The sequence below is a fragment of the Ptychodera flava genome, chromosome 11, assembly GCF_041260155.1.
Source record: "Ptychodera flava strain L36383 chromosome 11, AS_Pfla_20210202, whole genome shotgun sequence".
Lineage (NCBI taxonomy): Eukaryota > Metazoa > Hemichordata > Enteropneusta > Ptychoderidae > Ptychodera > Ptychodera flava.
In genome coordinates this window covers 4,221,286-4,247,584 of record NC_091938.1, presented here as the reverse complement: position 1 = coordinate 4,247,584, position 26,299 = coordinate 4,221,286, and the positions used below count along the sequence as shown (strand labels likewise).

The window sequence follows — 26,299 nt, the reverse complement described above, 5'->3', positions numbered from 1 at the left end:
TTACAAGTGAGGATTCAAGCTGTTTCTAGTTGCAACAAGAATCCCAATACACATGAGATCTCAACAACTTTTGAGTATTCACCCACTGCCTTCCACCCACCAAACATTCACAAAACAGTGTCACACTTCCTTCGACCTTCACTACAAAGTTCAATACCCTGGCACTGCCTTTTCTACCCCGTATTCACACTGCAAGGGAAGCTATTTGTTATGAACCACAGTTACTCCACCCCCAACCTAGAGCATTAACTATGTTATGAATAGAATGGTAAAAGGAATGGCTGTCCACCAATAGGTTCATTGGGGCCATTTGGTATTGCTCATACTGCATTATGCAAATATTAATATGTTAACACAAAAGATTTTTGAACTTGTTTGAATTTTAAGGAGGGTTTCAGCTGATATTAATCTTTAGAACTCCAACAACTACCTACTACATGATATGAAGCTCATTTTTTATTAACATTTAACTACATTATTTACATATTTATATACATCTATATATATTTATTCATTTTCATTTCTGTTCATATCTTATTTTCATATTGCGTGTTTTCCAGACTATTTCTCCAGTTCACTGAGACCTCTATTGTAGTTTTAATCCAGATCCAATGTGGGATCAGATTTCAATGAAGGATATAAACATTACAATAAAGTAGTGTACCTGAACAGAAAACTGCAAGTACCTTTGGCCTTTGGCATGCAGGTAGTATCATAAACCAAGCCACTCCCTTCCTCAATGCTATAGAGTTTACAGCCCCTTTTGTACCAACACATGAATACTGATGCTTTCTTTTGTTGGTAGTAAAATTTTCCTGCCCACTGCACATGAACAATGTTTTGAACAGACAGCTTTGGTTACTGTTCCTGTATATGAAAGATAATTTCACCAGGACAGAGGAAATACTGTTTTATATGCATGGAAAATACAAACACTGGTCACTTGTTGGTACTCACAAAATTTCAATGAAATGAGAAGGCAAAGATGAAAGATGAATTACACTTTTTTTTAGTCTGTCCAAAGTATGAAGTCCACAGAAATACTTCTACAACAAGATCAATCTTCACAATGAAACACAACAAAACAAGTCATTGACAATGACACCGTCCCCACTTGTTAATGGGTACTCAAGTCCTCAGAGAGGATAGAGTCCTCTTCACTAATTTGGTCTGTGATAAAAATACTGTGATACAGATGGGGCTTAATGGCCAAAAATGAGTTCCATGGTGATGAAAACAGAAAACCAATGTAGGCCGCCATACAAATTACAGAAGGTCATTAAAATGAGTCAATTAGTACTTAATTGACAGGATGCTGCCAAACATTTTTGCATCCTATCCTAACACTGACAGATTATCACTGGTACCATATTTCATAAAGTTTGATGCAGTACTTTGGACATTCACACTAAAAAAAACCAAAATATGTAAATGTAAACTAGCAATTAATTCATATATATTAATGATACCACTAAGTGTCACTGATTTGTATTTACAACGCTATGAGATCAAAATCTGTACATACCAAGTTTCATCAAATTTAACGCAGTATTTGTGGATATATCACTCTAATTAGGAAAGTTCATTACATATGCAATTACAAATTAATTAAGTTGACAATTATAACTGTCTTTTTCACTGTTAAAGCAATGTAAGCTTAACATCTGTACAAAATTTCATGAAATTTGATGCAGTATTTCTTGACATATCAGACTAATTACGAAAATTCAATGATTGACATGATACTGCTACATGCCGTGAAACAAATTGATGTGCATATGTATGACATAGGTCAATGTCCTTGTACCAACTTTGAATGATACTGGTGTAAATATGTTATGGCTCTGTACATGAAAAAATCGTAACAAAATGGCAACCAGGCAGCCATTAGATTGCATTGGACTGTGAAACAAATTGACGTGAAAATGTATGATATAGGTACATGTCCTTGTACTAACTTTGAATAAAATCGGTTGAGACTTGCCCGAGTTATGGCTAAAGACATGAAAGAATTGTGACAAAATGGCCACCATGCGGCCATATTGGATCATATTGTGAATCAATTTACGTGAATATGTATGATATAGGTACATGTCCTTGTACTAACTTTGAATAAAATCGGTTGAGATGTGCCTGAGTTATGGCTTAATACATAAAAAAATCGTAACAAAATGGCGTCCATGCGCCATATTGGATCATATCGTAAAACAAATTGAGGTGCATATGTATGATATAGGTCAATGCCCTTGTACCAACTTTGAATAAAATTGGTTGAGATGTGCCTGAGTTATGGCTTCGTACATGAAAAAAATCGTAACAAAATGGCCACTCGGCGGCCATCTTGGATTGTATCATAAAACAAATCGACGTGCATATGTATGACATATGAAGTAATCCTTGTACCAAGTTTGAATGAAATCACTTCAGGCGTCTCTGAGATATCTGCATGAACTGAGGGATGCACAGACATGACCAACCTATAAGTCCCCCGGACGGTGTCCATGGGGACTAACAAGCTTGTATTTCTTCTAACAAAATATAAGCATTATTACTCAGGGTAGAAGACACCTTGTGGACAGATATTCACACTGTGGGACAAAAGTTGTTGGGAAGATATATTTCTGCATACATGGGATGATAAAGATTGGATTGAAAACTTTCGATAAGTGTAAACTTTAGTTTCAGACGCCGTTTTTTTTTGTGTGAATAGGGTGACTAGTTCAACTTTGATCCATGGCAGAGGCCTGGTCAACTGGGACAAGGGCCGACGTAACGTGTCCACACAGGCGAATTTGTATTGGCCCAAATTTTGCGTCAGCCCTGAACCCCCCTACTTGTCAGGACCGAACTACATCAGCCCTAGGCAGACGCAGTGTGTCCACATCAGTTATTTTACGTCGGCCCAGGCCCAGCACCGGTGTACCACCGACACAGAGTGGTCAATCTGAACAACACAAGTGTCACACGTAACAAAAACTGCAAGAGAAACATTACCACAAACAACACATTCAAACAACTGACACAGATACACAGGACTCACACTGTGAGTCAAGTGGTGCCAAGTGTGATGAATTTGTTGAGTAAACTTTCACATTTCCAATGATGTCTGGCATTCAGCAAAAGATTTGTTCTCTATTATGCCTTTTTTGCCATCAAAAGATCCCTTGTTACCATACTAGAACAGAAACAGTACATTTACTGCCAGTAACTGTAATGCAGGCAACTCTTTGTAGGAACATGTTTGCATGGATTGTTGTCTTTACAATCATTCTGCCATCGTAAACTGTTGCAGTATTTCAAATAGCATTTGTTGGTTTTTTAACAATGAAATCTTACCTCAGATCATGCTCACTCTCACAATTTGAGAAATTTTTCAAGGAGGAAACCTCATGTCTGCAAATTTCATGGACTAATTTTGTGTAATTGGATGATTACATATATTCAAAGATATACAATAGTGAAACACATTACTCAATATTTTTTCAGGTGTTTTGGAAGTTGAAATGTCTTTCATTTCCTGACTAAAAGTCTGTCATATTTTATCCTGTTATCTCCAATAACTATGGGATCAACCAGTTCATCATGAGAGACTGATGAACCATGGATAAAGTGGTGAAACATGGAAGAAACTGCTTTAAATAAAAAATTATCAAATTTTAGAATGCAAAAAAAATTGCACATGTGCAATCTGATAACCCCCTACCAAGATCTGTTACTCCATTCCCAGGCTCTGTATGTATGTTGCTTTGTCAGACTGTGTGATTCTTGATCATACCTCATTTCAATGCAACACTTGTTTCACACGGCTAGCAATTAAATGGTAGACTGAACATTTAAAGTCTAATGTTCTTCTTGGCTGAAACTGCCTAGTCTATTGAATAAAATCTTCAAGTCATCGTATGATACTGTAGTTCACCAGATCTAGAATCGAATGTCCAGTTATATCAATCTGGATATATACAATTTCTTCTCATATCATACAGGTTGAATATCAAATAGAAGTAGAGGGCTTATACTTGTTGATCATTATGAGCTATCAAATAACACCATTGTGTTCCCTCAACAGATTCTTTGACAAACCACAGTTACTGTATTAATGCCGGTATGATTCGCATCTTGAATACCTGTATTGTGTTTTAAGGTAGCATGCATCGCGTGGACATATACATGATGTATTAGGATTCTCAAATTTTACAAAACTCTCTCAGTCTTCCACTTGTATGGGGTTCTTTTGAAGCTAATGGAGTATTACTTTCACTGGCTTATTTTGTTGAAAATTGAAAGTTTGATTTCCCACAGATTTAACCCAGGGATAGCGGGCACTTTTGAATTTCAAGCGGTTGGTAAATATTGGGTAATTTGATTCTCTGGTACTAAAGTTTGCTTGGTGACCCCTGATTTTTATTCTTGATTTCAAAAATGAATAAAACAGGTTTCCTTACTGAAAGTTTCAGCAAAAATATAGACTTTTTGATTTTGAAGTATGTACTATCATATTAAAGGCACTTCTTGGCTATCTCGTTCTAAGCCTTAAATATTTAAATAACTTTGTGGTCTCCTAGTAGGGATCAATTCCTGTACCTTTGGTTTTCCTAGTGTAGGTTCACATAAGGATGAACTTGACGCCATCATTTGATGAAGACAACTTGGTAAAAATAATTGAATAATCAAATTCCCATACATGTTAAAACTGCGTTCAAACGTCTTTCTTGGTGTTCTTTTTCAAGATCTATAAGAACATCAGAACCTGTATCAAAAGAAAATTCGATAAATCCTTTAAATTGAAAACTTTTTGCAATCTTACCTTTTTTCCCTCGACTTGGACTATGAAAGACTGACACCTAGCGGAAAAATAAAACAGACAAGAAAAATATTAAGTTCTAGTTTTAAAAGTCAGTTTCCTCTTCAAGCAATGTACATGTGAGAAAATATCCTTCTGGATTTTCTCTTTGGTATATAGAATTCAAATAACAAGAAAATAAAACACAACATTTCATGACAATCTGAGAAATTATACAAATTTCCAATAAGAGAACTACACTGTATTGTACATTGTACATTGTATTGTCAGAGTGCATTTAAATTGTCATTGCAATTATTAGGCTGATGACCCCGTACATCCTTGAATTTGAAATCACATTTTACCAGATTGTATACGAGAAACAATCAATGCTGAAATGATCATAGAGTGTAACAATAAGAGACCTGGCTAAGAATGTACATTTAGCTGACTGTTTTCTATTAAGAAGGATAACATCCCTCCAGGGTAATGTTTCGTCACCAATATTCTTCCCACGTTACAATTTGTGTTTCTCATAAATTTGTTCTTTTTTTTTAAGAGAATATCTTAGTAAAAGTACCACTGCATTTGATCCACCTACACTAACAGGAACTAAATCTGAAATTCCATTCCCCAATCCCACACTGAACTTTTACAAATTCTAAAGTTCAATCCCCTTAATATTCTCGAATTAAGGCCCTTTCAATGGTAATCTCTCCTACACATCTTGAACCCTGTGGCATACGGTACATCAACCGCTCTGAATGGTTTGACTGTTTGGGAAAAGAATTCAACTTGACATATCAAAATTTTATCAGAATGTTATTCAAAACAATTTCAATTAAATATGTGAAAGTCTAAATGGGACAATAACCATCTTGAAGATTAAATCTTATACATTTGCTAATATTATAATTAAGCCACAGTAATCTTTAAATTATCCAATTTCCATAAATGTTTGCCTTCGATAGATAAGAAATCACTTCAAATTTACCAAACTATGAAATCCAATGAGGCTGACATTCTGCATTAACAGAGTAGAAAGAAATTAAATTTTCCATCTTTAGAGCACCAATGTTCACTAGAATTTGCACTGAAATGAATCCAATCAAAGTAGATCAACAAAGCCTGGAAGGAAATTAAGATTACTATAATCTATACCTGAGGAATTATCTCCTTATGACAATACACTGTGTATTATTAAACTTTACAAGGTAAAATCCATGCATACATGATACATGTAGAATGTTAAGGTAGATCGCACCTCGGGGACAGATATTCAGACTCTCAAACTCTTACAATTCTTTTCTGATATACCACTTGTGGGGGTTAATTTTAAAGCTCTTGGCATTAGGAAACTTTTCATTGGCTTAGTTTTTCAAAATTTGAAAATTTTATTTTTCTCCATAGAGTTAACACAGGGATGGCAGCCATTTTGAATTTCAAATACAGGTAAATCGTGGATTATTGTTTCTTTAGTACCAAAGTTTGCACGGTAACCCTTAATTTTTATTCTTGATTTTGAAAGACAATAGTTGAAAGATTCCTTAACAAAAATTTGAGCAAAAGTTTAAGTCTTTCAATTTCGAGGTGCATGTTACCTTAAGTGGGCACTGTCTTTGTATAACATCTTTTAAACATGTTACATGAATGGTTTATATTTGATCCCAGATCTATGCTCACATCTTGTGAAATCAGTGGATATAATTACTCAACTGGAGAAGTTTAAATTTTCACAGCCTAGTGAATTTAATGCTCCGAACGATGGTTAAATGTGAGCTGGGGACAACGAACTCATTCTAAATTTTGTAAGCATAGTTAGGTATTGTGCAGCATCATGTAGCATCACGGAAGCTAGTAAGTTATTGGTTGGTGGAATATCATTGACATTAATGAATTGTTTCAAACCAGCCAATCAGCTACAATAGCCTTGGTTTCACAGATGCCTCTTTTACCATACATGGATATCAGCAAACTTGCAGTATGAATTTCTCTGAACATCTCATATCTACCAGTACCATGCTATTCTATTCTCTTACCTTAGCAAAAGTGAAACCTACAAATATGACATTGCCAAGTCTATACTTGTTCTGGGAGTAGTATTTTAATCTGATGAAAATTTATTATACGCAGATATTAACACTGATAACAGGTCACTATAATTTGCATTCAATAACTAAACAATACTCATTCATATACCGCTACATGTACTTGCGTAATTGAATGTTATTATTTTACACTTCAAATCTTAATAATCAATCCATGCTACATTATTCAAAGAAGGTCTCTTTCTCTTCATTTATCATGGAAAGAATTGCATAACAATCAGGTCAATATAATTACCAGGAAAAGTGTTTAGTAAACTTCAGGAATGGTTTAAATTGATTGTAAATTAATTGGTGTACTTTGGCAAGAAGCACAACTATTTTGGGTTTCATTCAACAGCATAAAAAAATTGAAAAACACATCAAGTTGCTGACTGCAGGTTCCCTGAGGTGATCATTGATGTACATGTATTGTGAATAAATCTCTTTGTTGTGGATTCCAATCCAAAAGGCATCTATAACTCAGCCCTTTGTCGGTTTTGTGACAAACTGAGTTTGATAGAACCACATAGAGCGATTAGTAGCTGCAACCTGAATACTCGCAGACAGTAAATTAAAAACCAGCAAATGCTTTTGAAAATCCCTTGAGGGAGTGTTCATAGAAAGCTGTATATTGCATGTCCATAAAATGTTTATCATCAGCTTCAGGGATCATAAACATATAGGAAAAACGTGTTCTTCTTTAATAGGCTTTGTGCAACATAAAATTCTGGCAAAATTTGCATCAAGCCTTCTGAAATTCCAAAACCACTAATCTTATTATGTCTCTTCATAAAAACACAAAGCACAGTTGATTAAAGTCATATAAATACAACACTAAATAAATTTATAATCGTTCATAAACTGTTTTCATTAAGGATGATATTTTTCTTAATGTGAGGTATTATATTCATTTTACAATGTATATCTTCACAAACAATGCCAATTTCAAAATATATACATTTGGTATTTTCATGCAAATTTAATTTGAAAGACTTTGTTACAGGTTAACTGGTTATATACGGGTATTTGTATGCTATCATTATAAAACTGATGTCATGGTAAGTTATGAAAAAAATTACAACAAAATACTCCACCCATAAATAGAAAAAATAAGTTGTTTAAGCAAGTGTTGACATTGGATATGCAAATATTGGTCTTTGATATGCAGATATTGGTTTTTGATATGCAGTTGTTGGTCTTTGATGTGCAGATATTGATCTTTGATATGCAAATGTTGGTCTTTGATATGCAAATGTTGGTTATTGGTATGCAAATATTGGTCTCTGATATGCAAGTTTGGATGACTTGAATTCACTGACAAACCTGTAATACATTCCTTCTTTTCAAACTAAAAACTTTTCGTGATCTCTAATGCAAGGTATGAGACATCTGAACATGACATATTGTGATATCATGTCATTGTAAAAAGAACAAACTGCATTGTCATTGATTTTAGAAACACATCATAATATTTAGTATATGTCCTTTTCACCATGCATCATTGGCAGTCTCAACCTTGCTTTGATATCTGATATTATTAAAACTTGGACAATTTCTTCGATGAACCCTTGGCTTCGTCCACAATGATGGCAAGAAGATAGGAAAAAACCTCATGAGAAAATTTTTTTGCATGTACAGTAATGTATCCAACCAAACCTGTCTCTATGGCACAAAATGCAGCCATACTACCTATAACAGTACCCTGATACAGTGAAATGTTTTGCCAGTGTTGCATGGCAATTCTCCAAAGTCTCTGGCATGCCAATTTTCTCAACTAGACTTTTACCTGGCAGCAAAATTGCATTCTTTATTACAATTTAATCCAACAAACTCATTCCCTGGGGTTTTAAACATTGCTGTTTTTTCTGTAGTTACAGAGAGCAAGCAACACTTGATCGTTTTACCATTCTACTTTATCATTAGCTTAAAAGGGTCACACTCTGATACCCTTTATGGCATAAAATGGCATCTCATATTGCAAATACATTATTGGCTGTGGCTGAACATCGTTCATAATGTATATAATCACATTCAGTTCCCAAGTGGCTTTTTTCTCCGATGACAAGAGCCTTTCTGATAAAATTATTGCTTTTAAAGCTGTTAAAGCTATAACTGCAGTTGATATGCTGTTTTTAAATTTCATTTCCATCTATGAAATACAATTTTATGATATATTCCCAATATCATGTAAAATGTCCTACACTCAACTTGTAAATACAGTCTACATTTGTATACTGTATGTTCTTGTTCACAACTGAATCGTAGTCTAGACTAGAATTCAAATTCAATACCAATAGCACTACAAATTGCACTGAATGCACTGTGTCGGCAGATCTACCGTAATACTTTGTATTTAAGCAAGAAAGCAAACCCAGCAACAGTGTACCACAAGATTTTGACCAGTTCACAAAATGATATATGTACACGTGATAGCGAGTGCATATATGAAATGAACTGGTCAAAACTGAGTGGTATACCGTAACTGAGTACAGATGTGGTTTATTGCTATAATATTACATAGTATATGTGGAACACAAAAAAGGATTTTTGCTCCTGCCAAGAGCTCGGGTGTGTGACAACTGTGCTTGTATCGCAAATATAGCACGCTGTCAGTTATTTTCATATCTTGACCAACAGATTGCTGCTTTTGTGCCATCAATTTACTGGTATGATATAATACAACATAATTCATGGAGAAGAACAAGAAAATATATGGTGTCATGGAATGAAAACATGAAAACATTGTCAAAAGTTAGAGCTATTGTCCCTCTGAGACATTTTCATAACACTCAGAAACATAGGGTCAAAGTCCCTGAAGCTACTATAGACATGGATACAAAATTAAGTATTTCCTGACTGTATGAAATTATCTCACTAAGGTCATCCTAGGGACTTGTAAACCAGTAAGTTCTGTTGAATAAGTTGAGACTGTACGTACTCAGAGAAAGCACACTGAAGACAAATGTTTGAAACTTAAGAAGTTCAAGGTCATCAAAAGCATTATAAGGAATCATGTTACACTTTCATTGCACTGTTTACACAGATTGCATAATTGCTATAAATAGCACATGAGGAATCTTACAGCCAAGCTTTACCATAAAAACCATATCACTTTGACCACTCTTTTAATTGACCACTCTATTTTTTTCCTCAAAAAGTAATCTTATTTTATCCTTACCAAGTCAACCATAAATGGAAATTAGAACTTTCTCTATCTCTATTTATTTGACCACCCTATCATGACAAACTATTATGACCAATTTCTTTTAGATAACATAAATGGTGGTTCAGAATATCAAAGTTGGGATTCAGGAAAGTTGCCTTTACATGTTTTAATCCTCCAAGATGTCAAAAAAAGTTGAACTTTCTGATAATTCCACACTAAAATTATTTTGGCTTTGATGATTTCCTAATTAATTCAATTATTTAAAATCTTATTAATTATTTTTTTCTGGGTGAATTGATAGGGTTTATACAGTACAAGAATTACATACAATGTAAGTCAAATTTTGACCAAAAATGACAAAAAAATTCCTTAAAAATACACATTTGCATATTTCATCACAATTTGAACAAATCTAAGTCGGGTTATCCCTAGGGACCTGTATACCAAATAACAAAGCTGTCTGACCAGCGGTTATGAAGAAGAAGATTTTTTACCAAAAACAACTTTTTTTGCATTAATTTGCCTATTTTCAACAATATCAAAAAATTAAAAAAAATAGTTTCTCAAAATCATATTTTTCATCTACACAACAAATATCAAATCAGTAAGTACTGCAGTTCTCAAGATATTTGAGTGGACGGACGCCTCACAAACGGACATACATACATACATACATACAGACTGACGACGGACGCCGGACGGATACCCATCCCAATAGCTTCTATAGACTATAGTCTATAGTAGCTAAAAACTGACAAACAGAATGATGTTGAGTGAACTCAAGAGTATACCTGTACGGTAGTAACTGAACACAGAGCCTGTGACGCACAATGATATCCCTGCTATACATTGTTCATTAAACCCAGGGTATTGATCAACTGACTTGTACAGAATACATGAACATGGCGGCTACTTTGACATATACAGTACTGCCATCAAATTTTTGAAGATAAAACTTTGCTCTACAGTTTTATAACCAACCATAAATACAGATTTATGACTATTGTTTGTCAACCATACCCCTTCACAGTGTTTGTAGCAATAGGGCAATTTGTAAAAAGTCAAAGGGTGTACAGACTACAGATCAATAGAACAGTTTAATACAGACAGGCAGGATAGCATCTCTCACTTTCCATGAAACGATATCAAAACTTGATAAGAAGACTCAGGGTAATTGGTTTTATCTTTGATGTAGTTAATGATCAGCTGCTTCGTCTGAATATCATTAAATATTTATGATAATTTTCACAATGCAATCATCTTAAACAGGATTTATATGCCACAAAATATTTAGCCTAATTATATACATTTCACAAACTATCAGTGATGGTCTGCGTACTTTACAAACAATAGCTCAGTTCCTTGAAAAAGTGTAAAAAAAACAGGATGATGTGAAATAAAATGTATTTTTCCAAGATCACGATTAAGCAGAGTTGTTTCATTGTGCATTTAAGTTTTAACTGAACTGAGGTAAAATGCACTGTAGGTTTGAAAATGGAGCAGACAGAGTTTACCCAGAGCGACTCAATATGGACAATCTGCCTGTAGGCTAGATTTAGATCGTACAGCAGTGATGCTTTTAAAACTAAAATTCCAACCCAAGAGAATTTGTGTGGAAATTGATATAACACACAATGCCACCCAGCAATATCTGCACTGCCTTCTTATTCATTTTTATAATATCCCATGGAATTATTTGAATGCACTCTGACTGCAAGATACGATGGCTGAGTACCAAATTCTACGAAAAGGTAGATTTACAAAGTTACTTTTCAATAAAATTATTTTCATATGAATTCTTCAATCTCTCCATTAACGGCTTCAAAAGGACACTACACACACAGCAGACCACCGAGGTACTGTCAAATATATAAGATTCCAATAATCTGTCCTCGAGGTGCGTTTTACCTACAAGCCACCAAATCTAGGTTTAAAGGTTTACACATAAAGGTTTACAAATAAAGGTTTACACTGCACATTGTAGCAATGTCTAAATAGCAGCAAAGTTAAAATTTTTCATATAAAAAGACAGAACAATGATTTATAAGTAATAAAGGTAACTACCCAGTGTTCGCGGTGACTTTTTTCTCCTCGCGTACGGCATACGCATTAGTCTACTAAAATTGCGTAATGGCTGTATTTGAGTGCGTAATTTCACTTCCGCACTCGATTGATTACAAAACTGACTGCAAAATACAATGTGCCGTTCAATAAACCTACACTACATTTTCGGATTGAACGATGTAAGATTATTTTAATGGAAAAGGTTTAACGAACAACTTGAACAACTAGGCATTGTTTCAAACATGTTGAAACATAACAGCGAAGGGTACACATGCGGCCGTCAAAACACATCGGGCAACCAAAAGCTAAAGTTACTGCAGCTTTATCCAGGCACGTCTGCCATGTTCAAAATTTATCAGGATTCCGATGAGCTCTAGCGATGAAAATCTCCCTGGCACGGTCAAAGCGGAATTCACCTATTGGCGGGCCTTCCATGCTCAGTAACATCAAAATGTCTGCGTGGTCGTCCTTGAGTCTGCTGTGTCTAGCTGTCTCTATTCTGTTTTGGCAGCTGAAGCCTCTGTCACACTGAACAGATAGACACGGGCAAGACGAGCGCCATGCAGGCCAACTGACTAAACGCAGGGTAGAGTTCACTATATTCTTGAACAAGTAGTGGACATGATTCGTCAAAATTTCCGTGCGCTCTCAGTGAGAACTTCATTGGTCTGAAATCTCGGCGCAAGGAATCAACATCGATGGTGCATGTGTGCACGGTCCTGTGATGTGTGCTTTGATCAAATCTGGGGACAATGAGACACGATGAGAATGCACAGTTGGCATTTAATTTGTAGCAACATTTCTGTCAATCACTCACTTTGCGTCATAAGTTTCAGAAACTATCGCTCGCCTTAAAATTAGCAACGTAATTCATAGGCACAGCTGACATGACATGCCGATTTTTCAGACCAAGCCCAGAGAATCCGAAACTTTCCACACAAAATGAGTGATTGACAGAAATGTTACAGTATAACAAATTTGATGTCAAGCGGGCACTCATCTCGTCTGGTTGTCGCCTAAGCTCAGTCGCGGGGAGTGCTTTCGGAAACATTTTTACTGATTTCCTCTGCGTATAGAAAACGCATAAAAATGAAAAAAATGCGTAGAGAGTCAATTTCAATTTGTAAATACGCACGTTTTTTGCGTAAACGCGAATTCTGACTACCGGTAGTTATTTCTTAGTTTATATGATGTGAAAATACACATCTTGTTTGTGTGTTATAAAATGACAAGCTATATATCGTTAGAAGAAATATAACTTGGTTTTGGAGTGTTTCATTTGGAAAATTGCGTTTGCTGAGAAAGTTATATCTTTGAACTTAATATTTTGGAGAGATTAACAAAAATTACAATTCATCTTCTATACTGTTAGTGTTACACATACAGTAATTGGTGTTTTCAGAATATTGAGTTTCCCATTTTCTGTTGCGAGTTCATGATGACTTGTTATTGGCTGCTTGAGTCAGAGCATTGACATGTCTGCTGGTCAGTCAATATCGCTACACTTTCCATTCTCTATCAAAACACAGCTGCCAACCTATTCATCATCTTCTTTAAATGTTTCAATATTCCACAAGAGGTTTTTCAGAAATTAATTAATCATAAAGCATTTACACAGTTACTCAGTAAGTGCAAGCACCATTTCAATGGCACCTGGGAAAATCATAATCGCCAAATATTTAGAAAATAACATCTCTCAGGTATTCAACAGTCATAGTCTTACCAGTTGGCATTCAGTCTGAAATTCACGCACGGGCAGATGATCAGTATTTTAGTTTAGAAAAGAAAAGAATAGAAATGAAAACATTTAGCAGAAAACAACTAAACTAAAGTTTTCAAGCAGTGATAAAATGTTATTGGAAACATGTACTTCTGTATTAAGTATTCGCCAGCAAATTTCAAAACGTCAGATCAAGTAACCGACTTCATAAAACTCTCTCATTTGATCCGATCATCGTTTACTGCAGTCATTTAAAAGGCACAGCTGATTGGTCTTATCTTGAAATCAAGAAAGATGGATTAATTCAATCCCATGAAATTTTAATGGAAAGCACGACTCTGTTTTAGTCTCAGGAACTGTGGTAGAGTGATCAAAGCTGATATGTTACAGTCAATGCAATTTGAAAATTGCATGGCAAAGATGTAAAATACCTTCTGTGAATGGTTTATTTTTCTTCATGCTATTAAGGGACCGTCTCAGATTGTCGCAGAAGTTCAAAAAGCGAAATTCATTCGTTTAGGAGGGGGAGGGGTTTGACCTCCATTCAATTAGTGAACTTCACTTTCGCACTTTTATTTTGTGATCACAAGTTTTCGTGTGTTTATTTTAAATTAAAGAAAAACTGCACACTCTTGCCAACAAATTTGTAACTGTTTCCATCTTGTTTGTGCCACAAACACAATTTACCAATAATAACATTGTATCCTAAACCTTTCATTCATCAAATTATACAAAGACAAAAGAATCATTTTTTAAAATGTGCTATTATAATTTATGAGCATCTGCTCTAACAACTAGATGTCCTTATTCTCATTTGTAATGCACCTGGTCATAGTCGTTGTAATATGATTGAACATGCCTTGGCCCCATTGTCAAAGTTTCTCGCTTATTTACCGCCCCTACCAAGTACGGTACAAATTGCGTGTTCACAAAGACAAAGAACAGCACAAGACATGCAAAAAGGGAAAGTAAAATAAAATGAAACTTTTAGGCGTTAAAATGCCCTGTTAGTACTCAAATCTGATCGATCACTTAAATTGAAATAGGGCAAGGGGATACGTCTTCAGTAGCTATAGCAAAATGCAACATTGTACTCTCAGATAGACATGAACATTTCGCACTTTTGAAGTTTCGTTTAGAGGGAGGGGGTTAAGATCTAAACGAAGAAATTTCGTTTCTTGAACTTCTGCGACAATCTGAGACGGTCTCTAAGGTAGAATGCACCTCAGGGACAGATATTCAGACTCTCAAACTTTTACATTTTATGGCCTACAACTTGGGGAGGTTCGTTTTGAAGTTCATTGAGTAAATAAAGTTCTCACCAGCTTAGTTTTGTCAAAATCGGGAATTTATTTTTCCATATGGTATAGAGATAACACAGGGATGGCAGCCATTTTGAATTTCAAATATCAGTAAATATTTGGTAATTTGTTTCTCTATCAACAAAATTTACACGGTGACCCCCGATGTTAATTCTTGATTTTGAAAGAGAAATCCTGAAAGCTTGCTTGAGAAAAGTTTCAACGAAAGTTTAAGTCTTTCATTTTTTGAGGCATGACAAAAGACAAAAACAAGTCTTGTATTAAGTTATTTTGACAGGTAGTTAAAATATAGACAGGCTTGTTAACATTCTAATTTTGAAGCGTTCAGGAGCTCCTGTCTTAAGCTCCACTCTGAGAAAAAAACAAAAAAAGTCGTTTCTGGTATCACGCATAATACACCAGTACTTACTAATAGGCAAATCAGCATAGATTCAACACACTTACACTTGCATGTGGTACAGCAAGGTCACACTTTGCGCTCAGAGACTGTTTTTCAGTTCATGGGTCATTTTCTTCCTTCCAAAGAGCAAGAAAATTGCTATGTTCTCCCTCTATTGATAAATGGATTGATATTGAAGAACATGCCTACCTCAAGTTAAAAATAGTTTACTGCTTGATAACCTCATGGTTCAAAAAACAACAACATGTGACTTGCGACTAAGGTACAAGTGAGGTAGTTTTGATCCCTAGTGTTAACCAGATACTATGTGGTATCACTGTGGACAAATTTGACAAGTGGTAGTGTAACAAACTGCAATCAAAGTAGGGCTGCCATTACAGGTCTCTGTGTTTCGTCTAAGGCAGGTGGTACATCATCATTTTGTGGCAGTATCATTTCTGAATATTGCCCGGAGTGCCGTCAAAGGTTGTAAACCTACGGTATACCCTATTTTAAACCATTTTTGTGAAATACATGCCATCCAAATCGTGAGACTATAATTTCATAACTTGCACAGACATACACAAACAATCACAGCCCATCATGGAATGAAATACAGGGTGAGTAGAGTGAAATAGATAGATTGCAACAAATGGCTTGACGTTTATGTTAATTAGCAATTTCTATTCAATAAGATCTCTTATCTTCTTCAGTTGGGGCAAGCACAATTACTTTAAAAATTCATTGTGAATGTTTATGCTGTAAGATGATAAATTCCATTTAGACCAGTGTTTTTGCTAAGGTTTAGATGATAGGTACATTGTAAATTGTGTCTGTGCTATTTCACGCTAAACTGGTTATGAGCACAGAGACTCCCATGGATAGAACCTCTACAGAATAACACATCAGCTTAGGCTAGTCTAAATCAGGGTATACTTTATATGTCCTGTGTGGATCCCACTATTGTTTTATCAGTCTTCAATGTCATCTTACCTTCAATCTGTTTTGCAGTGGGGAGATTTCCTTTCCTTCTTGTCTTGCAAAATCTGGTGAGAGATAAAGAGACAATTTCTGATTGTACATTGAGTTCTGCATTGGAAGTGAAGTACATAAACCTTTTACTCTCTGACTGTAGGAGATGTCCATGCAGTCTGTGAATCTAATTACACCATATTGTGTCAGCACGGTTCGACAAGTTTTTGAAAAATACCTGGCTGCATTGAGCAGATGAAGAAAAGCAATATTTGAAAGGTTTTGATATGTTATCATGATGTAAATATTTTACCTCATTATTGAAAATATCAGGATTGGAAATGCACTTTGGTTATACTGTATACAGTATAGGGTCAGCTTGATAGGTTTTACAGAATTTTTTAAATTTGAAATGGGAATTTCTCATTTGTTTAGAATCTTTGGGCACATTTAGGATTCTTGACAAAAATCCTTCATATTTCAGAATTTATGCTTCTTGATTTTACTTTTCTGCAATAAATTTTCAAGGATAGACAACTGATTTTGTGTGTACAAATCATATTTTTGTGTGTAAATTTTTCACATCTCTGAATGACTATCATTTTACCAATAGACATGGAGGGTTGTCCTCATTTGTATGCTTCATTTATATGGCTACTGATTTATTGTACTGTTAGCTCTACAAAGCCTCAAGATTTTACAAAGCCACCAGATTGCAACAAAGCCGTTTGTCAGCAACGGGATCACAAGCTTTTCAAAGCACTGAATCCATAGTCCCTTGTTGCAATATAAAAGAGCAAACTATTTTTCCCACACATGTCATATATTGTGAACTATCAAGCTGGTCATAAAGCCTAATGTTTGAATGCTAGACATGTGCAGAATCAACAATTTTCTTTCTTTCAATCAGCCACACTTTATGAATTGCCAACACGAGGTTATAGATTAAAGTGTAATCTGCCAAATCCATGATAAAATTTGAGTAATCTGGTACAAGTCCTTACATTTCATCCAGATCTCCTATTTGAAAGAGACTTTCATACACTGACTCTTGGAAAATAAAATAAAATAACGTCAAAAGTCAGTTATTTGGTGCAAGGCAGATGAACAATCATTGTCAGTTTGACATCCATCATACTTTATCTCAGTGAGACTTGTACAGCACCCTAGTAACGTACATGTACTTCCCGGGATAAATACATATATAGTACATATACAGGTACACTCTTCTTTACGTAGCCATGCTTTATAACTCACAATATTTAAGAACTTAAAGGCAAAATGCATCCTCGAGGAAAAATATTTGGACTCTTAAATTTTTACATGGCTTTGCTAGTACCGGTATGCTGCATGTGTGGAGTATCTGTGGATAAAGATTTCACTGCCTTTTTTTTGTGAAAATTTAATTTTTTCCGATACGGTTCACAGAGGATAGGATAGCTGCCATTTTGAATGCGAAATTTTTGTAAATTTCAGGAAATTTCTCTCTTGCATACAAAAATTTTATGTCATAATTCCTGATAGTTATGCTGGAGTTTGAAAGGGATAGGTTTTATCTTCCTCTAAGGAAAGTTTGAGCAAAAGTTTAAATCTTTCAGATTTTGAGGCACATTTACTGTACCTTAAAAGTTGAAGTTTTCAGGTTCAGTAAAATGTGTGAATAAAGGGGTACCTGAATCTCCTGTCTGCATAAACACTATAATAGCAGAAAATGTTCCATTTAAAGAAATGAAAATGAAACAAAAAACCACTATTACAAACCTCAGTCTATATTTTTCTGACTGACTTAACTTTCTCAAACTAAAAATTTCATTCATTTTATACAAATTTTATTGACAAACCAGTTCCTTCTCTAATATTGTGATTTTCTGTCATTATTTGATTAATATAAAGACACAAATGATGATCATGATTCCACGCAAGATGCATGCTTGACCACTGAGGGCACTATTCTGCAGGCATCAGGTCAGCTACATGAGCATTATATGGTGCATTATCATCATGTACGTATGCATATACTAAAAGACCAGAATTTGTGAACGACAAATGCCAATAACCTGCATATGTACAAATATTACTTTTACATTTATGCAAATTTTCTGCTCACTCACACCTACACACACAATCACTTAAAAAGATATCTTTCACAGACAGACTGACAGTCAGAAACTGATGAAAGCCTTGACACCAAGGAGCTCATGAAGCACCTGGATGCCAAAAATCAATGTCTAACCTTGTTGTCAACTATGTAATCTTCCAATGTAGATGGGATCTACAGTCATCCAGAAAATGCTAGCATGATGTAAACTCATCTCAGTCTAGTAGGTGTTTCTTTTAGTCGCAGCTGAGCTGTGTCTGAAATTTTCTTATAAGTATGTTAATTTAAAATTGTTGACTACAATAAATAATTACAGCTGAGAGTTCCACACGCAGACTGTGACATTTCTGTAGAAAGCATAGCCATGAAATTAAACCCTCTGTCAATTTGTTATTTTTTTTCCCGGTAAATGTACACGTCTGACTGAACATTGTAAATTACACCTGTCAATCAAGTTTCATATCAGACACGGTTAACTCAACTCCTCTGGCTATTACAGTAATTTCTTCTAATATTCTACATTTCTACTCTACTCCTAATTTCAAAAGAAATGGTACAGCTAAGGTTGCTCCTTTTGGCAATAATTATTCATAACAGCAGCAATACAAAGCTATTGCATTTCAAATAAACAATTCCAATCCCACATCTGTTACCAGGAACATTTTCAGCATGGCAGAAAACAAGAAAGTCCCTTGCTGGACCTTTGAAAAGCATACGTATACAATGACGGTAGGATTTTGTTTGCCCAGGGCAGGTAAAATTTTGGCTAGGCAGGTGAAATGTTGCAGTCGCCTGCCCAGGGCAGATGGATTTAATTACTGAGAATTTTTTTTCTGAGATCAGAGGAGAGGCGACAACCATCAGGACAGGTATTATTTTGGCCTGGTAGGCAATGTTTCAATCCCCAAAATGTCTGGTTATTATTTTTCTCAAATTTCCTACACTGCATCTATTGTGACTTATCTGATGCCAAACATTGATGAATTATGTTTAATTTGATTATGTTTTTGAGTACTTTCTGTAGCACTCAAATTTATTGACATTCAACTTGAGATAAAATGTAATCAACCAGATAACAAAAATGCATCCTTCAAGTATACGTACATAATGAAAATGTCCCTGTTTGATTTCATTGGCCAGAAATTCTCATAGTGGTTGAATTATTCTATAAATTTTGTGAATTAAACAAATTTTATAAATGTCAACTAATTATGGTTTAGTACAAAAAATTTTCTTTTAAAATTTGAAATATCAAAATTAGAGCTGACTACATGTGTTGTAGGATCGTAGTCACCAGAATGGCTCCATAAAGTCAATAAATCTCCTGTGTTTACTTTGCAGAGCTATCTATTATCAAAAAGTGAATAAATCTCCTGTGTTTACTTTGTAGTCATCTATTTTTATCATGACAGTTTGAACAGCATCAAGCTTAACCGACTTATCGCCAGTTTGACATAGAGCGTACCTCTGGAACAAATTTTCAAAGACAGAAAAAAAAATTGTTTTTGTTTTTATGGTATGCACGCTGTGCTAGGAATTTATTTTGTAACGGGAAACAAAACCGGGTACCCATTTTTTTTTTCTGAAAATTTTTTTTTTCTGAAAATTTAAAATTTTCCTTCAACTCAGACACTAACAGAAATTTCAGTGATTGGCTCTATTATTCCAGTTTTTTATTCTTAATCGCAAAGGAGAATGGTTTAATATTTCTATGAATAAAAAACCAGCAAGTTTTAAACTGAAAATTTTAATGAGTGGAAAAGTGCAATACAAAATCCTTCATAGACACAAGAGGAGTCTGAATTTTCACAAATTCTACAATCTTAGCATAAAGAAAACTGTACACTAAAAAAGCACCTCAAAGCAGATTTATTGATATTCAATCTTGAATTTCCTGACTGTACCTTTTTGATACAAAGGATGAAGGCACCATATTACAAGATAAAAGCCACCTTGGTTGCCTAAAGATCGAGTCCTTCCAATTTGCAGTGTGCAAAATGACACGTTTCAAAAAAATCAATAACTGAGGATTATATTTGTATGGCATATATAGAACACTGACATGACACACTTCTATAAAATCTGTGACACTCCTCCACAAAATCTGTACAACAATGGCAAGCATTCACATCCATCAACACTGTTTGTAGAGCATCCTATTTACATTAACATATACGGAGGGAGTCAAACACAAAAATCATCTTTTCCTTTTCTGCTCTTAAGTACGTCATAGATCACCATTATATTCATACAGTTACCTGCAGTTGCGTTTTGATAAATTTTGCAAACTCCACAGACATTCTTCCTGAGCTACATGTAGATTATAGCTTCCTATCATTACATAAACAACTTTGAACCTACCTGTCATACAGAGAAACAGTCCTTTTGTTTTCTGTGATGTATTAGCACTTTACATTTCACATCAGAGTAGGAAAGGTTAATGCTATCTCTGTTGAATAATTCATAAAGGTTCTGCAGGTGGGATGTTGTAGGATATATACACAAATTTTTACAAGTACTCTGGGGTATTATCCAGAAGAGGCTTGAAACTATTACATTTTCAACAGGGCCAGCAATAGTAACTTTTGATGATATGTTTTCATTATTTTTTGCTCTTCAAAACATACATTTTTCTCATTCTTTTACTCAATATACCGGTATGTCAACTGGCAAAGTAATAGCCTTTCCAATATATTGGATTCTGTAAACTATGAAGTGGCATTGTGGCGAAATGAATTCTAGTCTGGACCAGAATTAAGTTGTCAGTAGTAATATTTGGCATTACACACATACAAGCTGTGTTGACATGTAAGTACAACACTAGGCATTTCAACATACAACCATTTGCAGTAATAGAGCGCGAAGCCACTGCAGTGAACTGCAATAAAACTGCTTACACTAATTAGTTTCAGCTGTAGCCGTGGCCACTTTGGTGTTGAACAAGGCTACTTGATAAAGACCAAAAAGTCTGCTTGTACAAAGGCAAAACTAGCTCTGTCTGAGGCTTGAGTTGTAAATGAGAGTTTACGATTGGCACCCTGTGTTCAAGATTAAGATACAATGTAACATTACCATGCACTGGTCCATGTACAATTTTTTTTATTTCAACTTCCCCAGACAAACTGTCTGCATGGGACATACAATGTTGTCGACTTTGCCAGCTGGCTACAGCTGAAACTAATTAGTGTGAGCAGTTTTATTGCAGTTCACTGCAGTGGCTTCGCGCTCTATTACTGAAAAGGGTAGTAGTTTTGGTGGAAACAAAGAAACTGTATCGTACAAACAGAATGCTGGAAAACACATCTACCATGTTAGTTAAAGCTAATGGAGCTTTAATGAGTTAAAACCATTTTGCTTTGGATTTTTCATCAGTTGCAATAAAGCTTGTCGGGTCTGATTCTGACTGTCTGCTTCCATTTAAGGTAGAATACTCGCTCAGGGACAGATATTCAGATTCTCAAATTTTTCTAGTAGTTTTCTGATCGACCACTTGTGGGAGTTCATTTTAAAGCTCTTGGAGTAAGAAAAATTTTCAACGTCTTTTTTGACAATCAAAAATTTTATTTTTACCCCATAGAGTTAACACAAGGATGGTGGCCATTTTGAATTTAAAATACTAGTATTGGTAAATCTTAGGTTATTTGTTTCTCTAGTACCATAATCTGCAGAGTGACCCCTGATTTTTGTTCTTAATCGAGAAAGAGAATGGTTGAAAGTTTTATTGAGGAAAGTGTGAGCAAAAGTTAAAGTCTTTCACTTTTGAGGCGCATACTACCACAAATGGCATTAAAATATTCCAAGATATCCAGTTTAACTTGATTTGCCATCATCTGCAGCAGTGACTGTACTGCAGAGATTGGTTTGTGTTGGTAACATAGTTATTTTGAACTTCTCAAGAATGTATTCAGAGTCAATAGTTTGGGGTTGTTGACCCTGCTATTGGCTGAATTAAAAATAAGGAAGGCATAAAATGAAAAATTTCTATTTTTAGTATCTTATAGGAGGAAGGTGAGAGTTTGACACATAATAGCATGTTTTATTGATTACAAATTTGAACAGAAAACTGCTGGCAAGATATTAGTTTGATTAAAAGGAGTGACCACACACAGACTGGGGGACAGATTTTACAAGACTAGTCAGTTGGTTGACATTTGCCGTTGTGGATCACTTTACCTATGATGAGACAAGAACGATATGCTAGGTTTTTGACGAGAGCTTATGTAGAACTGTTGAGGCAGAAAACTTGAAAAAGCAAATAAACACAGATTTGAAGGAAACTAAGCATACATGATTTCATTCTCAACAGTGTAATGAGACAAAACAATTCTACCTACATTTGAGGTTTTTCCACAAGAACTACTGCAGCAGAAATGAAGATAGAAAACCAGAAATAAAGACAAAATTTGAATGACACTGTGGAAACAAAGATGGTGTCGGTGATTTGGCAGAAATTGCAATTCTTCACACGTCCAAGAAATCTGGAATCCACTATGAAAGACGATTAGAATCTAAGTCTGTGATGTTTGGAAAGTAAAGACTAACTGACATTAGCACCAAGGTAGACATGCTTACACTTGCTGCCATCAGCTAACTTTTGCAATTCAGTTTGACCTCATACTGAGGACACTGTCCTACTTACATCTAGTTAACAGTTTTATGAGGACGTGGGATAGACAGGAATACCGGTAAAAGCTACATATGGCATTGTAGTGTGTTTAATGCCCCTTGCTGCTTAAAATGACGTTAGTCTTGTTGCTGGCATTATTGCGCCATTTTCATTCATTATTTCATTACATACGGAATAAGTACAATCCTTAAAAGCTTTGCCATTTGACGAGACACCGTAACACATAAATTTCACAGATTTCGCTATGACAATTCTCTGACAAGTACAGCTTTTAGAAAGGCACATTATACTATTGCCATGGTAACAAGTCACATACGTATGTAGTTGACCGACCAATGTACCTCTACGCATGTTCCAATTTTGTTGAATGAGTGCATTAATATCCTGTTAACATGAGTTTTACATATCAGACAGTTTGATGAACGGCAAAAATACTGAAATTTGTTTATTGTAGAGACCAGAGTTCTAAAATTACACCTACAGGCCTGGTACATACCGGTATGGTAACAGTAACTTTTGGCAATGTTTGCAGAATTTTTTTTCTATTTATCAACTGCAAATTTTCGGTTTGCTTCACACAGCATGATGAAATTAAGCAATAAACAATACCCAGCTATGGTATACCACAAGATTTTGACCAGTTCACTTCATATATGCACTCACCATCGCTCGTACACATATGAAGTGAACTAGTCAAAATCGAGTGGTATACCGTTGCAGGGTGTTGTTTATTGCTATTATATCATAATGTATATTGAAATTCTGTCTAGGAATGTCAAAAAAGGATATTTACTGTTACTGAGAACTCACGCGTGTGCCACCATGGTATATTGCACATATACCATGGTCATTGTCATGTCTCAACCAATCAGATTGCTGCATTTTCTCCATCAATATACTGGTATGATATCATACCCAATATTTCGCTGTTAAATGCTATGTGTACATACATACACATATATATACATGCATAGACATATATACATACATACATACATACATACATACATACATATACATACGTACATACATACATACATAAATACATACATACATACATACATACATACATACATACATACATACATACATACATACATACATACATACATACATACATACATAAATACATACATACATACATACATACATACATACATACATACATACATACATACATACATACATACATACATACATACATACATACATACATACATACGTACATACATACATACGTACATACATACATACATACATACATACACACATACATACATACATACATACACGCGTCCAATGGTTTTCCTTTAACCTCACATTTAAAAATCACACGTGTGCCACCATGGTATATCACGAATAAACCATGGTCATGGTCATGTCTCAACCAATAAGATTGCTGTATTTCCTCCATCAATATACTGGTATGATATAATACCCATTATATCATACCAGTATATTGATGGTGCAAATACAGCGATCTGATTGGTCGAGATGCGAAAAAAAACGTGGTATATTGGCGATATACCACGGCTGGCATGCGCACTAGCTCTCAGCTTGAGGAAAAGTCCTTTTATGACGTTCCACGCCAGAATTTCAATATACTGTTATGATATAATAGCAATAAAGCACATCCGGCGGTGGTATACCACGAGAGTTTGACCAGTTCACAACATATATGCATGAGCGATAGCGAGTGCATACCGTATATGAAGTGAAATGGTCAAAATCTCGTGGTTTACCATCGCTGGGTGTGCTTTATTGCTTAAATATTTCGCTGTTAATGCTATGTGTACTTGTGTGACAATGTATCGCTGATATTGACAACTCAATTCATGTCTGGACCTGAATTGAATCATCAACAATGACAATATATGTCACACATACTTGTATGCACCCTACATGTATCAGTATGTTGATGAGTCAAATATTTGATATTTGAATGTGCTGTAGGATATAACCAAGAAACCCATACCAGTAGCTAATATGTGAAAGAAAAATTTACGAAAAATATCAAACGTTAGCTGCTGTAAAATTGTCAAATTTTACTGTTACTGTACCTTACAGCTGTAAATCCTTTTCAGCATCAGCGTAAAAATCGTTGTACTCATAGGATTAGTGTAATACACACCACTGTAACACACACTATCACTATATCGGGTCAAGTCAGTCAATACTACCATGTCTTTTTATGTTTTTAGGTCGAATGGTCAAATTTATTAAACAGGCTATACGAGATGTATTTTGTGGGTTTTTTTATGACCAACATGATGTGGCAGTAACATGAAACTCAATGGGAAAGAGTTCATACATGCAAGTATGATAGGTGAAAACCAAGGGTAAAATTTTCTGATGAAAAATACAAATGTTAATTTTGGTCAAGCTGTACATAACATTGGTAGCTTTTGTTATTTCATTTGCTTCGTTTTAACCATTCAGCAATAAATTTTAATTTATTTAAATGGTTCACATTGCTCAAAGTCTGCGGACCTACGGATAACAAATTTTGAAATTTTTGGATGAAAATTCAATTCATGCTTGCAAAATTCTACTTCTATTTCCTTGGCAGCTGTGATAGATTTTATTACTTTTCCTTTCTTTTCATACCAATGCTCTGAAAAATCAACTGCTACACAGAAAGAATTTTATCTATCTGAAAATTTACATAGCACCTAATATCCAAAGTTAAATAATGCTCAGTGGCACTTCGAGTGATAATCACTGTCTGAAAGATGTATATTTTTAAGTGTTTTTTGAAAGTTTTGACATTTGGAGAAGTTTTTATGTCCGGGGGTTGAGAGTTCCAAAAGACAGGAGCTGCTGAGGAGAATGCGCGGTTACCATAGGGAAGTCAGATTCCATCTGGGTGTGTGAAGAAGGCATTTGTACAATGAATGAAGTGTACGTGATGAAATTAAGTTCTTGAGATATTGTGGAGAGAGTCCATTAAGGGCATTGAAGTGATGAAAAAATGAGATATTCCATGAGGTACGGTACAGGGAGCCAATGAAGTTCCTTAAGAACAGGTGTTATACATGTATGGTGTGATTTCTTAGTTTTAATGACAATTCTTGCTGAACTGTG

At 35.0% G+C, this 26,299-nt stretch overlaps 1 protein-coding gene across 2 annotated transcripts in view; it reads right to left on the bottom strand.

Annotated features, from left to right (window-relative positions):
- LOC139143325 (vitamin D3 receptor B-like) overlaps positions 1–26,299 on the bottom strand; it is a 91,368-nt gene that overhangs the window by 50,448 nt on the left and 14,621 nt on the right. For both annotated transcript variants that reach the window (XM_070713560.1, XM_070713561.1), the window contains exons 2-3: positions 16,512–16,564; positions 4,805–4,841 (exon numbers count right to left, since the gene is read on the bottom strand). The gene's annotated coding sequence lies outside the window, so the exon portion shown is untranslated. The remainder of the gene's footprint in view (positions 1–4,804; positions 4,842–16,511; positions 16,565–26,299) is intronic.